This window comes from Salvelinus alpinus, chromosome 30, assembly GCF_045679555.1.
Source record: "Salvelinus alpinus chromosome 30, SLU_Salpinus.1, whole genome shotgun sequence".
Taxonomy (NCBI): Eukaryota; Metazoa; Chordata; class Actinopteri; order Salmoniformes; family Salmonidae; genus Salvelinus; species Salvelinus alpinus.
This window is the reverse complement of record NC_092115.1, coordinates 363,571-383,251: the sequence shown is the minus strand read 5'-3', so window position 1 is coordinate 383,251 and position 19,681 is coordinate 363,571.

Below are 19,681 nucleotides of genomic sequence, written 5' to 3'. Positions count from 1 at the left end.
GAATGCTTGGAGCAGTGGGAAGGCTTCCCCTCTCCAACTGATCCTTTTTAAGCACTGGGTTGTGTTCACCTAGAAAAAAATTCCCTCTGAAGAAGCAGGAATACTGCGAAACGTCAGGGATTTTTAACGGGACAACACAGCGGGCATCACATTGGATAAGGGTTTTTTATAATAGTATTTGAGTTGTTTTTTTAACTATATAATATTAAAAGTTACGTTTTAATTGAAGATGTGGAGGGTTTTAGAGGTAACTGGGAGAAAAACACTCCAGCTGGAGTATCTGTAACCGAACTGAAACCCAGAACTTTTTAATCTACACATCTGAGTCCACAGAATCGAAAAACATCGACCCCAGGAGTTATAGAAAGACCCAGACGCAGCATCCAGACTCAACCTTTTTAACTCCAGCCTCAACAACAAGGCGAACTGGATAACATCGACTCCAGGAATTACAAAAAGACTTTAAGGGTTTGGCTAAAACATCGAAGGCCTTAACCACCATCTTCAACACCCAGACTCCACCTCTATTTTGAACCCCAGCCTCAACAACAAGGCGGTAAGAACCCACACTGAGCAGCACATCGTCTCGTGCTGCCCAGAAATTCACATCTTGCAATTAAAACACACACCCGTCCGGTGGCTGCACGCTGTCCTGCCCCTACTAGTGAACGACACCCACCCCAACAGGTATAGGCCACCATGCAGTCCCTTATGAGTATAGCAATGCAGCAGCGCAGTAGCAGAGCCCAACAACCCCTTTACAACAGAGTCTTACAACCCCCCACTAATAGAGTCCCACACCCCCCTCTCAGCAGACAGCCACGCCTAAACCAACCCCCTGATGAGGCAACCAGGCAAGCGTCAAAACTCTACTTCAAGTTGATACAGGCCATCCATCACAAAGAAATTATTGATAAAGCCAACTTAGGCCGAAGGTTCCCTAGTGGCATGATGAGACAGGTGAGCAGACTCACCAATTTTATCAAGCCATCCTCACCCACAGATTACACTGCAGCCCAAGTATTACAAAACACACAACAATGGATGAACAATAACATGAACATATTACAAATACACTACCAGGCAATTATCGAATCACTCACACAACCACCCAATACTTTTAACACTCTTGCATTGCACATAGCTGTGGGCTGGGCTCATAAGAGATACACACACAAACTGACACACACTACCATCACTACAGTGGAAACAATTTTGAACAATTCCTTAGAAACTCACTACAGACAACTCCCTAGGGCTACCCTTTCTTACCCCAATACAGAGCTCCCCTTCCCCTCAGCCTCAGTCCCCCCCCAGCCAATAACCACATTGGCTCCTGATCCACTGGAACAACAACAGAACCCCTGGCATACAGACTCAGCTCAAACACAGGCCCCACCACAGTTGATCTCTCTGCCCACCACCACAGCACCAGTTCCTTTCTCATCCTCGTTGGAGGACTTCCCTCCGTTACCCAAGTTCTCTCCCCTAGTTAAGCCTCAGGCCTCTCAGAAACAATCGTCCCCATTGGGGCTACGCCCTGCCCCAGCACAGTGCTCTTTAAACCAGAAGCTAACAAATCAGCATCCTCCTCTTCCTCAGACACAACCTTCCACCGAGATAGGGATCCGTACCTCAACACCCTCTTCCCCTGTTGCACCTTTGCATACACAGATAGATGTAAGCAATATTGACCCAAACAACTCCCCATCTCATTCTAAGAACAATATGGCACCCACTCCCTCCCTTTCTCCCAAGGCAAAAGGAAAGGAGATTAGGAGAACCCCTACCTCCACTTCCCCTCATGACCCACAGAGATTAAACAACCCATGGACCACCCAGGAGCACAGCATTCCAAGCATCATTGGTCCCCCATCGCCCACCATAGACTCCAACCTTGAATCGATAACCACTAACTCCTCTAAATTAATCCAGGCCCCAGTTGAGTTCCACCATAGGGCCTGCAGCCTGCCAGAAACCCTCAATGTTATAGCAACACTTCCCAATCCCCTGGTTAACACTCCTACCACCAAGGGGTATAAACACAGCAATGTTTCAGTTAAAACCTTGGAAAGGATTTCACCTCTATCGCTCTCACCAACAGGAGGCACCAGATCAGGGGGTGAGACTAGGACTGGGCAGTTCCAGGGGCAAATGACGATTAATGGACAAAACAATGGGCAACAACCCAAAAACAACCAATCTGAGCCCTCCCAAAAAGACACCATGTCACTGCCAGTCCGAGACACCTGTATAACTGACGCCTCAACATACCCACCCCAGTTTGAATGCCAACCCCAGCCTCAGCCACAACCCCAGCATCAACCCCCAACCCCAGCAACCCTCCAGAAACCATCGTACCACAAAGCCAGACCAAAAGGCAAGGTGGCGGATTGGAATTTTAAGGGAAATAAAACACTACTAGTCTTGGGAGACTCCAATGTCAATAGAATCCCTCCATTTCATAACCCAAACATACAAGTGGACAGTTACCCCGGAGCAACTTTTTACCATTTTACAAAGGTCCTGGAGAAAACAGAGGTTCACGTAGACACCAGCATAGTGGTTCTCTCGGTGGGCATAAACAATATGGATAATGACCCATACAAAACATCCATCAAACAGATTGCATCAATGCACAAGGAAGCAAGAGTCACTTTCCCTAATGCTATTATTTACATCCCCATTATTAACCACTCGCACCTCCTTTCACCGGATCAAAAACGAAACCTCAAAGTCATTAACAGTTACATCACCACACATGGCCCATTTCTCTTGGAGATACCCCATGATGAATTTCACACAACAACAGACCTGATACACTGGACAACAACTACAGCAGACCTTATTTTTAAGAATTGGTGTGAGCAGCTAAATTTAGAATAGGCTCTACCCACAATTTGGACCCACCTAGCCACACCACACCCTTCTTTTCCCCCCAAACCCCTCTACTTTCCCCCTCCCTTCCTCCCCCAGTCGCCTTCTTAGATCACCCAGCAGAGGGGGTAGTTGACCCCTCCTTATCAAACATCATGAATCTGTCCAAGTCTTTTCAACTCACAGCAGCACAGACCCAACTCTTGGAGAGGGGGTTGTCTTTCATTCGCCGCCCTGGTAAATTTGACTGGGAAGAACTTCATAGGGACACACAAATATCATAGACGACTTAAACTTCTAGACTACTTTGACTATCAGACAAATGACAACCATTTACCATTCACCCTTCCTTCAATCTTTGCATATGTTTGCATATGTTTGCATATGCAAACATCTACATGGCTGAATGGGAGAGAGAGGCATTGGCCAAGTGCCCACACAAACCGTCATTCTACTACAGATTTCTAGACGACATTATAGGAGCCTGGCCTCATGATGTCCAACTATTCACTGAATTCATTAGCATTCTCAACAGTCACCACCCGTCCATTAAGGTTAAATACATAATAGATCCATGTGAAGTACACTTCTTGGATACTACAGTCTTCTTTAATCACATAAATCAGTCTCAAAAAACAATATTCACTAAAGTTTATTTCAAACCAACAGATACACATGCTCTACTCCATAAACACAGTTACCATCCCAAACATACATTTAGAGGCATTGTTAAATCACAAATTATACGGTTTCATAGGATATCCTCCTGCAAACAGGATCTGGTAAAAGCAATTCAAACACTATTTCATGCACTCAGACAGAGAGGTTACTCCAAACGATATCTCAGAACTATAAAAAACAGCCCCTTGGGGGCCCTCTCTCCCATTCAACCTACACACTCACATAACACAAGTCTGTCCATCACTCTTTCTGACCCCAACCTTCATCTGAGAGGTTCCGGAGACATTTCCAAATCCCCCCATTCCCCTGACGTCAACCCTGACCATAACCCTAACCTTAACCCTTACCCTAATTCGGGTTCGTATCCTGCTCCTGCCCCTAACCCCACCCCTAACCCCACCGCTAACCCTAACCCCACCACTAACCTTAACGCCAACCCTAACCTTAATCCTAATCCTAACCCCACCACTAACCCTAACCCTAATGCCAACCCTAACCTTAACCCCACCGCTAACCCTAACCCTAACCCCACCACTAACCCTAACCCTAATGCCAACCCTAACCTTAACCCCACCGCTAACCCTAATCCTAACCCCACCCCTAATCCTAACCATAACCCTACCCCTAACCTTACCCCTCCTAGAACAACAGATTTGGAAATTGACCCCCCTCGGAACCACAATCTTTTTCCCTCCTCTTATTCCCCTTCCGAGCAGCAGACAATTCTCATCCCCCTAGTTACTACATTCTCACATAGGATCAGACCATTACATCAGGCGTTCAAACACAACTTTTCCATCACCCAACAGGCACACACACCCCTCCAGCCGTATAGAATAATCTCAGCATTTAGGAGGAATAAGAGTCTGAAAGACATCCTCATCCAAGCTAAATACAGTACCAAGCCCCTACAACCACCCAAACCCTACACTGCCCACTTCAGACCAAGAAAATTCATTTCCAACTCATACAGCAAGACCTCCACTCCAGTTTTAGACTCCATTTCACTTTACACTCCAAATGTCATATATATAATCACCTGCACATTTAGCAAAAAACACTACATTGGGGAAACCCAGTACACAATAGATAATAGACTTAAACAACATCTATACAATATCAAACGAGCCCATCTACACACAGAACTAGTTACTCATTTCCAGGATCACCCCATCACTTACCTCAATATATCAGGATTACAGTCGTGTTCTGGGTGGACCAGTGGGCGGCGAAAAGCAGTGGAACATAGGTGGATAAGAGACCTAAAAACAATTACACCCAGCGGTCTGAATGAGCGTTTTTAACCGGCCAGATAGGATCCATTGAAAGGGATAGCACTTGTTTACAGGGTTCTCAAGGAGTTGGAAGTAGGATGCACCATAAAACAAAAACACAATAAATAAAGTTTGTGTGGTTTTTATTATATTTACTAGATGCATGCTTATTCATAATAGTTGTATTCTTTTTGTCTTTATGTATTTGAATTTGGTTTTACAACTCAGCACTTGATCTTATAGCACTTTTATAGATATATGAGATTAGAACTGTGTGTATATGTATTAATAAAGCATCTATCCCTTGACCCCTTGTATATTTTAACATCTTAGTCCCTTCATGGTCCTAGATAACCACCCAGATGATCAATTTAGAAGCAATAATAACCTACTTACATTTTTTTTAAAGGTTTTTAGGAGTCAATCTAGTTGATTTTAACAGTAGAATTTATTCAGATTGGAGGGGTACACAACAATAGGCCTGCGCACCACAAGACAAATTAGTCTCTTTTTAACCCTACTCAAATTCAAAACCTAACCCTAGCCTGTGCCATTGTTGTGGCACCCCTCCACCATTGTCAAATGGTTTTCACATTGGATTTTCGCTGCCTACCAAGAGAAGAATAATATCTCCACTGTGACTAACAACTCTTTCCACAACAGAACCACACCCAAGGAGTTAAAACATCACCAGAATAGGGGAGACAAATCACAAACCCCAGTTCCTTTGTCAGTCAATTTTGTTTTGTTCTTTGATTTGGTCTCATTGTGCCACAGGGAACCTCACAGATGCCAAACAGCTAAGGTAATGAAATACACAGAGTGACGGCAATATAAATTGAAAGAAATAGTAGAAAGTAGGGCTAGAACAAGGACAGAATAGGGAAAGAGAGGAACAGCCAGAAAAATAGAGAATAGGGCTATAATAAGGAAAGATAGGTTCAACATTTAGCATTGCAGTCACGGGGTGGACGCTGTGGTTAGGAGGAACTTGCACTTTTTTTGCAGGCACCCAGTGGGGATTGAACCCACAACCACAGGGTTGAGGGAGCTGTGGTGTGACAACTGAGCCACAACAGACAGTAATGATTGACAGACATGGTAATGGGTTCACTCATTCCTTTTGGATAAAAAGGCAAAGACTTTTTACATCAGAAAAATACAGATATTTACATATTATATCAAAATCACTTTAGAAGACCTTAAACCCCCAACCCCCCCCTTTTCCCTCCTCATTAGGAACTCCCCCAGATTCTCTTTTCTCAGTTTTCACCCTACCAGCAATCTCATAGATTTAGATTCAAATTCAAAATGGGCCAATAGAACAGACGCAATTAAGAAACAGCCTATAGGAAAGGGACTCACATCACAGTATGGTGAGTGACAATAGATTCGACCAATGAAAATCAAGAGACAGATATTCGAATGCTTGGAGCAGTGGGAAGGCTTCCCCTCTCCAACTGATCCTTTTTAAGCACTGGGTTGTGTTCACCTAGAAAAAAATTCCCTCTGAAGAAGCAGGAATACTGCGAAACGTCAGGGATTTTTAACGGGACAACACAGCGGGCATCACATTGGATAAGGGTTTTTTATAATAGTATTTGAGTTGTTTTTTTAACTATATAATATTAAAAGTTACGTTTTAATTGAAGATGTGGAGGGTTTTAGAGGTAACTGGGAGAAAAACACTCCAGCTGGAGTATCTGTAACCGAACTGAAACCCAGAACTTTTTAATCTACACATCTGAGTCCACAGAATCGAAAAACATCGACCCCAGGAGTTATAGAAAGACCCAGACGCAGCATCCAGACTCAACCTTTTTAACTCCAGCCTCAACAACAAGGCGAACTGGATAACATCGACTCCAGGAATTACAAAAAGACTTTAAGGGTTTGGCTAAAACATCGAAGGCCTTAACCACCATCTTCAACACCCAGACTCCACCTCTATTTTGAACCCCAGCCTCAACAACAAGGCGGTAAGAACCCACACTGAGCAGCACATCGTCTCGTGCTGCCCAGAAATTCACATCTTGCAATTAAAACACACACCCGTCCGGTGGCTGCACGCTGTCCTGCCCCTACTAGTGAACGACACCCACCCCAACAGGTATAGGCCACCATGCAGTCCCTTATGAGTATAGCAATGCAGCAGCGCAGTAGCAGAGCCCAACAACCCCTTTACAACAGAGTCTTACAACCCCCCACTAATAGAGTCCCACACCCCCCTCTCAGCAGACAGCCACGCCTAAACCAACCCCCTGATGAGGCAACCAGGCAAGCGTCAAAACTCTACTTCAAGTTGATACAGGCCATCCATCACAAAGAAATTATTGATAAAGCCAACTTAGGCCGAAGGTTCCCTAGTGGCATGATGAGACAGGTGAGCAGACTCACCAATTTTATCAAGCCATCCTCACCCACAGATTACACTGCAGCCCAAGTATTACAAAACACACAACAATGGATGAACAATAACATGAACATATTACAAATACACTACCAGGCAATTATCGAATCACTCACACAACCACCCAATACATTTAACACTCTTGCATTGCACATAGCTGTGGGCTGGGCTCATAAGAGATACACACACAAACTGACACACACTACCATCACTACAGTGGAAACAATTTTGAACAATTCCTTAGAAACTCACTACAGACAACTCCCTAGGGCTACCCTTTCTTACCCCAATACAGAGCTCCCCTTCCCCTCAGCCTCAGTCCCCCCCCAGCCAATAACCACATTGGCTCCTGATCCACTGGAACAACAACAGAACCCCTGGCATACAGACTCAGCTCAAACACAGGCCCCACCACAGTTGATCTCTCTGCCCACCACCACAGCACCAGTTCCTTTCTCATCCTCGTTGGAGGACTTCCCTCCGTTACCCAAGTTCTCTCCCCTAGTTAAGCCTCAGGCCTCTCAGAAACAATCGTCCCCATTGGGGCTACGCCCTGCCCCAGCACAGTGCTCTTTAAACCAGAAGCTAACAAATCAGCATCCTCCTCTTCCTCAGACACAACCTTCCACCGAGATAGGGATCCGTACCTCAACACCCTCTTCCCCTGTTGCACCTTTGCATACACAGATAGATGTAAGCAATATTGACCCAAACAACTCCCCATCTCATTCTAAGAACAATATGGCACCCACTCCCTCCCTTTCTCCCAAGGCAAAAGGAAAGGAGATTAGGAGAACCCCTACCTCCACTTCCCCTCATGACCCACAGAGATTAAACAACCCATGGACCACCCAGGAGCACAGCATTCCAAGCATCATTGGTCCCCCATCGCCCACCATAGACTCCAACCTTGAATCGATAACCACTAACTCCTCTAAATTAATCCAGGCCCCAGTTGAGTTCCACCATAGGGCCTGCAGCCTGCCAGAAACCCTCAATGTTATAGCAACACTTCCCAATCCCCTGGTTAACACTCCTACCACCAAGGGGTATAAACACAGCAATGTTTCAGTTAAAACCTTGGAAAGGATTTCACCTCTATCGCTCTCACCAACAGGAGGCGCCAGATCAGGGGGTGAGACTAGGACTGGGCAGTTCCAGGGGCAAATGACGATTAATGGACAAAACAATGGGCAACAACCCAAAAACAACCAATCTGAGCCCTCCCAAAAAGACACCATGTCACTGCCAGTCCGAGACACCTGTATAACTGACGCCTCAACATACCCACCCCAGTTTGAATGCCAACCCCAGCCTCAGCCACAACCCCAGCATCAACCCCCAACCCCAGCAACCCTCCAGAAACCATCGTACCACAAAGCCAGACCAAAAGGCAAGGTGGCGGATTGGAATTTTAAGGGAAATAAAACACTACTAGTCTTGGGAGACTCCAATGTCAATAGAATCCCTCCATTTCATAACCCAAACATACAAGTGGACAGTTACCCCGGAGCAACTTTTTACCATTTTACAAAGGTCCTGGAGAAAACAGAGGTTCACGTAGACACCAGCATAGTGGTTCTCTCGGTGGGCATAAACAATATGGATAATGACCCATACAAAACATCCATCAAACAGATTGCATCAATGCACAAGGAAGCAAGAGTCACTTTCCCTAATGCTATTATTTACATCCCCATTATTAACCACTCGCACCTCCTTTCACCGGATCAAAAAGGAAAACCTCAAAGTCATTAACAGTTACATCACCACACATGGCCCATTTCTCTTGGAGATACCCCATGATGAATTTCACACAACAACAGACCTGATACACTGGACAACAACTACAGCAGACCTTATTTTTAAGAATTGGTGTGAGCAGCTAAATTTAGAATAGGCTCTACCCACAATTTGGACCCACCTAGCCACACCACACCCTTCTTTTCCCCCCAAACCCCTCTACTTTCCCCCTCCCTTCCTCCCCCAGTCGCCTTCTTAGATCACCCAGCAGAGGGGGTAGTTGACCCCTCCTTATCAAACATCATGAATCTGTCCAAGTCTTTTCAACTCACAGCAGCACAGACCCAACTCTTGGAGAGGGGGTTGTCTTTCATTCGCCGCCCTGGTAAATTTGACTGGGAAGAACTTCATAGGGACACACATAAATATCATAGACGACTCAAACTTCTAGACTACTTTGACTATCAGATACATGACAACCATTTACCATTCACCCTTCCTTCAATCTGGGAACCCAAACTGTCCCAGATAGATAGGAGGGTAAAGAATTTAATCAGAACAGACCAAGACACCCTTCACCACTATCACACCCAGGCAGATAGACAGGACAACATCACCCGCATAGAAAGACAAGCCATAAAAGACCTTATAAACAACCCACACATAATATTGAAACCGGCAGATAAAGGATCTAAAACAGTGATCCTAGATAAACATCAATACATATATGAGGCAAATAGACAGTTATCCAATACCAAGTACTATGTACCAATAGAAAACAGCCTACAACCACAGACCCAGACTAAATTACGTAGAATTATACAAACACTTTATGACAAACGGCACATCACGAAAAAACAACGAGATTTTCTATTTGGACCAGACACTCCACGACCCAGACTGTTTTACCTGCTTTGTAAAATCCATAAAGAACCAGAAACCTGGACAATTCCCTATGAAGTTCCTCCTGGCAGGCCAATCGTATCAGACTGTAATAGTGAATCATACAACATAGCTCAATATATTGATCATCATATCAACCCTCTATCCACTAGACACCCCAGCTACCTCAGAGATACTTATCACTTTCTTGAGAAGATTAAACCCATAGTTGTTCCCTCCCAAACACATATATTCACTATAGATATTGATAGCTTATACACTAACATAAATACAGCAACAGGAGTACAGACAGTCAGAAATCTTTTCCATGCACACCCAGACAGGAATAGACCAGACAATGAAATATTACAGTTATTAGAAATCAGCCTCACACACAATGACTTTATATTCAATGATAGGCACTACTTACAGGTGGAGGGAACAGCTATGGGGAAGAAATTTGCCCGGCATATGTTTGCATATGTTTGCATATGTTTGCATATGTTTGCATATGCAAACATCTACATGGCTGAATGGGAGAGAGAGGCATTGGCCAAGTGCCCACACAAACCGTCATTCTACTACAGATTTCTAGACGACATTATAGGAGCCTGGCCTCATGATGTCCAACTATTCACTGAATTCATTAGCATTCTCAACAGTCACCACCCGTCCATTAAGGTTAAATACATAATAGATCCATGTGAAGTACACTTCTTGGATACTACAGTCTTCTTTAATCACATAAATCAGTCTCAAAAAACAATATTCACTAAAGTTTATTTCAAACCAACAGATACACATGCTCTACTCCATAAACACAGTTACCATCCCAAACATACATTTAGAGGCATTGTTAAATCACAAATTATACGGTTTCATAGGATATCCTCCTGCAAACAGGATCTGGTAAAAGCAATTCAAACACTATTTCATGCACTCAGACAGAGAGGTTACTCCAAACGATATCTCAGAACTATAAAAAACAGCACCTTGGGGGCCCTCTCTCCCATTCAACCTACACACTCACATAACACAAGTCTGTCCATCACTCTTTCTGACCCCAACCTTCATCTGAGAGGTTCCGGAGACATTTCCAAATCCCCCCATTCCCCTGACGTCAACCCTGACCATAACCCTAACCTTAACCCTTACCCTAATTCGGGTTCGTATCCTGCTCCTGCCCCTAACCCCACCCCTAACCCCACCGCTAACCCTAACCCTAACCCCACCCCTAACCCTAACGCCAACCCTAACCCTAACGCCAACCCTAACCTTAATCCTAATCCTAACCCCACCACTAACCCTAACCCTAATGCCAACCCTAACCTTAACCCCACCGCTAACCCTAATCCTAACCCCACCCCTAATCCTAACCATAACCCTACCCCTAACCTTACCCCTCCTAGAACAACAGATTTGGAAATTGACCCCCCTCGGAACCACAATCTTTTTCCCTCCTCTTATTCCCCTTCCGAGCAGCAGACAATTCTCATCCCCCTAGTTACTACATTCTCACATAGGATCAGACCATTACATCAGGCGTTCAAACACAACTTTTCCATCACCCAACAGGCACACACACCCCTCCAGCCGTATAGAATAATCTCAGCATTTAGGAGGAATAAGAGTCTGAAAGACATCCTCATCCAAGCTAAATACAGTACCAAGCCCCTACAACCACCCAAACCCTACACTGCCCACTTCAGAACAAGAAAATTCATTTCCAACTCATACAGCAAGACCTCCACTCCAGTTTTAGACTCCATTTCACTTTACACTCCAAATGTCATATATATAATCACCTGCACATTTAGCAAAAAACACTACATTGGGGAAACCCAGTACACAATAGATAATAGACTTAAACAACATCTATACAATATCAAACGAGCCCATCTACACACAGAACTAGTTACTCATTTCCAGGATCACCCCATCACTTACCTCAATATATCAGGATTACAGTCGTGTTCTGGGTGGACCAGTGGGCGGCGAAAAGCAGTGGAACATAGGTGGATAAGAGACCTAAAAACAATTACACCCAGCGGTCTGAATGAGCGTTTTTAACCGGCCAGATAGGATCCATTGAAAGGCACTTGTTTACAGGGTTCTCAAGGAGTTGGAAGTAGGATGCACCATAAAACAAAAACACAATAAATAAAGTTTGTGTGGTTTTTATTATATTTACTAGATGCATGCTTATTCATAATAGTTGTATTCTTTTTGTCTTTATGTATTTGAATTTGGTTTTACAACTCAGCACTTGATCTTATAGCACTTTTATAGATATATGAGATTAGAACTGTGTGTATATGTATTAATAAAGCATCTATCCCTTGACCCCTTGTATATTTTAACATCTTAGTCCCTTCATGGTCCTAGATAACCACCCAGATGATCAATTTAGAAGCAATAATAACCTACTTACATTTTTTTAAAGGTTTTTAGGAGTCAATCTAGTTGATTTTAACAGTAGAATTTATTCAGATTGGAGGGGTACACAACAATAGGCCTGCGCACCACAAGACAAATTAGTCTCTTTTTAACCCTACTCAAATTCAAAACCTAACCCAAACCCTAACCCTAACCCTAACAGACATGGCCTGTATTATAATAGACCTGGCCTGTAATAATAATATACCTGGCCTGTAGACCTGGCATGTAATATATATGACATGGCCTGTATTATAATAGACCTGGCCTGTACTATAATAGACATGGTCTGTATTATAATAGACCTGGCCTATAGACCTGGTCTGTATTATAATAGACCTGACCTGTATTATAATAGACCTGGCCTGCATTATAATAGACCTGGCCTGTATTATAATAGACCTGGCCTGTATTATAATAGACCTGGTCTGTAATATAATAGACCTGGCCTGTAATATAATATACATGGCCGCTACTATAATGTACCTGGCCTGTAGACCTGGCCTGTATTATAATAGACCTGGTCTGTATTATAATAGACCTGGTCTGTATTTTAATATACCTGGTCTGTATAATTATAGACCTGGCCTATAGACCTGTTCTGTATTATAATATACATGGCCTGTATTATAATAGATCAGGCCTGTATTATAATATACCTGGTCTGTATTATAACAACAGACCTGGCCTGATGACCTGGCCTGTATTATCATAGACATGGCCTGTGTTATAATAGACCTGGTCTGTAATTTAATAGACCTGGTCTGTATTATAATAGACCTGGCCTTTATTATAATAGACCTGGTCTGTATTATAATATACCTGGCCTGTATTATAATAGATCAGGCCTGTATTATAATAGACCTGGCCTGTATTATAATAGACATGGCCGGTACTATAATAGACCTGGCCTGTAGACCTGGCCTGTATTATAATAGACCTTTTCTGTAATTTAATAGACCTGGTCTGTATTATAATAGACCTGGACTGTAAACCTGGCCTGTATTATAATAGACCTGGTCTGTATTATAATTGACCTGCAATGTAATATAATAGACCTGGCCAGTATCATAATATACCTGGTCTGTATTATAATAGACCTGGCCTGTATTATAATAGGCCTTGCCTGTAGATCTGGCCTATATTATAAAAGACCTGGCCTTTGTTATAATAGACCTGGTCTGTAATTTAATCGACCTGGTCTGTATTATAGAACACCTCGCCTGTAGACCTGGCCTGTATTATAATAGACCTGGCCTGTATTATAATAGACCTGGTCTGTATTTTAATACACCAGGTTTGTATTATAATATACCTGGTATGTATTATAATAGACCTGGCCTGTACTATAATAGACTTGGTCTGTATTATAATAGACTTGGTCTGTATTATAATAGACCTGGTCTGTATTATAATAGACATGGCCGGTACTATAATAGACCTGGCCTGTAGACCTGGCCAGTATTATAATAGACCTGGCCTTTATTACAATATACAAGGTCTGTATTACAATATACCTGGTCTGTATTATAATAGACCTGGCCTGTATTATAGTAGACCTGGCCTGTAAACCTGGCCTTTACTATAATAGACCTGGCCTGTATTATAATATACCTGATCTGTAATTTAATAGACCTGGTCTGTATTATAATAGACCTGTCCTGTATTATAATAGATCTGGCCTGTATTATAATAGACCTTTTCTGTAATTTAATAGACCTGGTCTGTATTATAATAGACCTGGACTGTAAACCTGGCCTGTATTATAATAGACCTGGCATGTATTATAATAGACCTGGCCTGTATTATAATAGACTTGGTCTGTATTATGAAAGACCTGGACTGTAGACCTGGCCTGTATTATAATAGAACTGGCCTGTATTATAATGGACATGGCCTGTAATATAATAGACCTGGTCTGTATTATAATTGACCTGCAATGTAATATAATAGACCTGGCCAGTATCATAATATACCTGGTCTGTATTATAATAGACCTGGCCTGTATTATAATAGGCCTTGCCTGTAGATCTGGCCTATATTATAAAAGACCTGGCCTTTGTTATATTAGACCTGGTCTGTAATTTAATCGACCTGGTCTGTATTATAGAACACCTCGCCTGTAGACCTGGCCTGTATTATAATAGACCTGGCCTGTATTATAATAGACCTGGTCTGTATTTTAATAGACCAGGTTTGTATTATAATATACCTGGTATGTATTATAATAGACCTGGCCTGTACTATAATAGACCAGGCCTTCATTATAATAGACCTGGCCTGTTCTTTAATTAACCTGACCTGTATTATAATATACCTGGTCTGTATTATAAATAGACCTGGTCTGTATTATAAAAGACATGGCCTGTATTATAATATACCTGGCCTGTTATATAATAGACCTGGCCTGTATATTAATAGACCTGGTCTGTAGACCTGGCCCGTATTATAATAGACCTGGTCTGTATTAAATTGACCTGGCCTGTTGACCTGGACTGTATTTTAAAATACCTGGCCTGTACTATAATAGATCTGGTCTGAAATGAATAGACCTGGTCTGTATTATAATAGACCTGGACTGTAAACCTGGCCTGTATTATAATAGACCTGGACTGTAAACCTGCTCTGTATTATAATAGACCTGACCTTTAGACCTGGCCTGTATTATAATAGACCTGGCCTGTATATTAATAGAACTGGTCTGTAATTGAATAGACATGTATTATAATAGATCAGGCCTGTATTATAATACACCTGGTTTGTATTATAAAATACCTGGCCTGTATTAAAATAGACCTGGTCTGTATTATAAATGACCCGGTCTGTATTATAATAGACCTGGCCTGTATTATAATAGACATAGCCGGTACTATAATAGACCTGGCCTGTAGACCTGGCCTCTATTATAATAGACCTGGTCTGTATTATAAAATACCTGGCCTTTATTATAATAGACCTGGTCTGTATTATAATATACCTGGTCTGTATTATAATAGACCTGGCCTGTATTATAATAGATCAGGCCTGTATTATAATAGACCTGGCCTAAATAATATTAGACCTGGCCTGTATTATAATAGACCTGGACTGTAAACCTGGCCTGTATTATAATAGACCTGGCCTGTATTATAATAGACCTGGCCTGTATTATAATAGACCTGGCCTGTATTATAATAGTTCTGGTCTGTAATTTAATAGACCTGGCCTGTATTATAATAGACCTGGCCTGTATTCTAATAGACCTGGTCTGTACTATAATAGACCTGGTCTGTAATTTAATAGACCTGGCCTGTAGACCTGGCATGTATTATAATTGACATGGCCTGTACTATAATAGACCTTGCCTGTATTATAATAGACCTTGCCTGTATTATAATAGCCCTGGCCTATAGACCTGGTCTGTGTTATAATACATCTGGTCTGTATTATAAAAGACCTGGCCTGTATTATAATAGAACTGGTTTGAATTATAATAGACCTGGCCTGTATTATAACAGACCTGGTCTGTATTCTAATAGACCTGGTCTGTAGACTTGTCCTGTACTGTAATAGACCTGGCCTGTATTATAATAGACCTTGCCTGTAGACCTACCCTGTATTATAATAGACATGGCCTGTATTATAATAGACCTGGTCTGTATTATAATAGACCTGGCCTGTATTATAATAGACCTGGTCTGTAATTTAATAGACCTGAACTGTAAACCTGGCCTGTGTTATAATAGACCTGGCCTGTATTATAATAGACATATCCTGTAATATAATAGACATGGCCTGTATTATAATAGACCTGGCCTGTAGACCTGGCATGTATTATAATAGACCTGGCCTGTATTATAATATACCTGGCCTGTACTATAATAGACCTCGCCTGTATTTTAATAGACCTGGTCTGTATTATAATAGACCTGTCCTGTATTATAATATACCTGGCCTGTAGACCTGGCATGTATTAGAATTGACATGGCCTGTAATATAATAGACCTTGCCTGTATTATAATAGAACTGGTTTGAATTATAATATACCTGGCCTGTATTATAATACACCTGGTCTGTATTATAATAGACCTGGCCTGTATTATAATGGACATGGCCTGTAATATAATAGACCTGGCCTGTATTATAATAGACCTGGCATGTATTATAATAGACATGGCCTGTATTATAATAGACCTGACCTGTATAATAATATACCTGGTCTGTAGACTTGTCCTGTACTGTAATCGACCTGGCCTGTATTATAATAGACCTGGCCTGTGTTATAATAGACCTGGTCTGTATTATAATAGACCTGGTCTGTAATTTAATAGACCTGGACTGTAAACCTGGCCTGTGTTATAATAGACCTGGCCTGTATTATAATAGACCTGGTCTGTATTATAATAGACCTGGCCTGTATTATAATAGACCTGGCCTGTATTATAATAGACTTGGTCTGTATTATGAAAGACCTGGACTGTAGAACTGGCCTGTATTATAATGGACATGACCTGTAATATAATAGACCTGGCCTGTATTATAATTGACCTGCAATGTAATATAATAGACCTGGCCAGTATCATAATAGACCTGGTCTGTATTATAATAGACCTGGCCTGTATTATAATAGACATTGCCTTTAGATCTGGCCTATATTATAATAGACCTGGCCTGTGTTATAATAGACCTGGTCTGTAATTTAATCGACCTGGTCTGTAGACCTGGCCTGTATTATAATAGACCTGGCCTGTATTATAGTAGTTCTGGTCTGTAATTTAATAGACCTGGTCTGTATTCTAATAGACCTGGACTGTAGACCTGGCCTGTATTATAATAGACCTGACCTGTATAATAATATACCTGGTCTGTAGACTTGTCCTGTACTGTAATAGACCTGGCCTGTATTATAATAGACCTGGCCTGTATTATAATAGACCTGGTCTGTATTATAATAGACCTGTCCTGTATTATAATAGACCTGGTCTGTATTATAGTAGACCTGGCATGTATTATAATAGACCTGGCATGTATTATAATAGAGCTGGCCTTTATTATAATAGAGCTGGTCTGTACTATAATAGACCTGGCCTGTATTATAATAGACTTGGTCTGTAATTTAATAGACCTGGTCTGTATTATTATAGACCTGGCCTGTAGACCTGGTCTGTATTATAATTGACCTGGCCTGTAATATAATAGACCTGGCCTATAGACCTGGTCTGTGTTATAATACACCTGGTCTGTATTATAAAAGACCTGGCCTGTAGACCTACCCTGTATTATAATAGACATGGCCTGTATTATAATATACCTGGTCTGTATTATAATAGACCTGGCCTGTATTATAATAGACCTGGTCTGTAATTTAATAGACCTGAACTGTAAACCTGGCCTGTGTTATAATAGACCTGGCCTGTATTATAATAGACATATCCTGTAATATAATAGACATGGCCTGTATTATAATAGACCTGGCCTGTAGACCTGGCATGTATTATAATAGACCTGGCCTGTATTATAATATACCTGGCCTGTACTATAATAGACCTCGCCTGTATTATAATAGACCTGGTCTGTATTATAATAGACCTGTCCTGTATTATAATATACCTGGCCTGTAGACCTGGCATGTATTAGAATTGACATGGCCTGTAATATAATAGACCTTGCCTGTATTATAATAGAACTGGTTTGAATTATAATTACCTGGCCTGTATTATAATACACCTGGTCTGTATTATAATAGACCTGGCCTGTATTATAATGGACATGGCCTGTAATATAATAGACCTGGCCTGTATTATAATAGACCTGGCATGTATTATAATAGACCTGGCCTGTTTTATAATAGACCTGACCTGTATAATAATATACCTGGTCTGTAGACTTGTCCTGTACTGTAATCGACCTGGCCTGTATTATAATAGACCTGGCCTGTGTTATAATAGACCTGGTCTGTATTATAATAGACCTGGTCTGTAATTTAATAGACCTGGCCTGTATTATAATAGACCTGGCCTGTATTATAATAGACTTGGTCTGTATTATGAAAGACCTGGACTGTAGAACTGGCCTGTATTATAATGGACATGACCTGTAATATAATAGACTTGGTCTGTATTATGAAAGACCTGGACTGTAGAACTGGCCTGTATTATAATGGACATGACCTGTAATATAATAGACCTGGCCTGTATTATAATTGACCTGCAATGTAATATAATAGACCTGGCCAGTATCATAATAGACCTGGTCTGTATTATAATAGACCTGGCATGTATTATAATAGACCTGGCCTGTTTTATAATAGACCTGACCTGTATAATAATATACCTGGTCTGTAGACTTGTCCTGTACTGTAATCGACCTGGCCTGTATTATAATAGACCTGGCCTGTGTTATAATAGACCTGGTCTGTATTATAATAGACCTGGTCTGTAATTTAATAGACCTGGCCTGTATTATAATAGACCTGGCCTGTATTATAATAGACTTGGTCTGTATTATGAAAGACCTGGACTGTAGAACTGGCCTGTATTATAATGGACATGACCTGTAATATAATAGACTTGGTCTGTATTATGAAAGACCTGGACTGTAGAACTGGCCTGTATTATAATGGACATGACCTGTAATATAATAGACCTGGCCTGTATTATAATTGACCTGCAATGTAATATAATAGACCTGGCCAGTATCATAATAGACCTGGTCTGTATTATAATAGACCTGGCCTGTATTATAATAGACCTTGCCTTTAGATCTGGCCTATATTATAATAGACCTGGCCTGTGTTATAATAGACCTGGTCTGTAATTTAATCGACCTGGTCTGTAGACCTGGCCTGTATTATAATAGACCTGGCCTGTATTATAATAGACCTTGCCTTTAGATCTGGCCTATATTATAATAGACCTGGCCTGTGTTATAATAGACCTGGTCTGTAATTTAATCGACCTGGTCTGTAGACCTGGCCTGTATTATAATAGACCTGGCCTGTATTATAGTAGTTCTGGTCTGTAATTTAATAGACCTGGTCTGTATTCTAATAGACCTGGACTGTAGACCTGGCCTGTATTATAATAGACCTGACCTGTATAATAATATACCTGGTCTGTAGACTTGTCCTGTACTGTAATAGACCTGGCCTGTATTATAATAGACCTGGCCTGTATTATAATAGACCTGGTCTGTATTATAATAGACCTGTCCTGTATTATAATAGACCTGGTCTGTATTATAATAGACCTGGCATGTATTATAATAGACCTGGCATGTATTATAATAGACCTGGCCTTTATTATAATAGAGCTGGTCTGTACTATAATAGACCTGGCCTGTATTATAATAGACTTGGTCTGTAATTTAATAGACCTGGTCTGTATTATTATAGACCTGG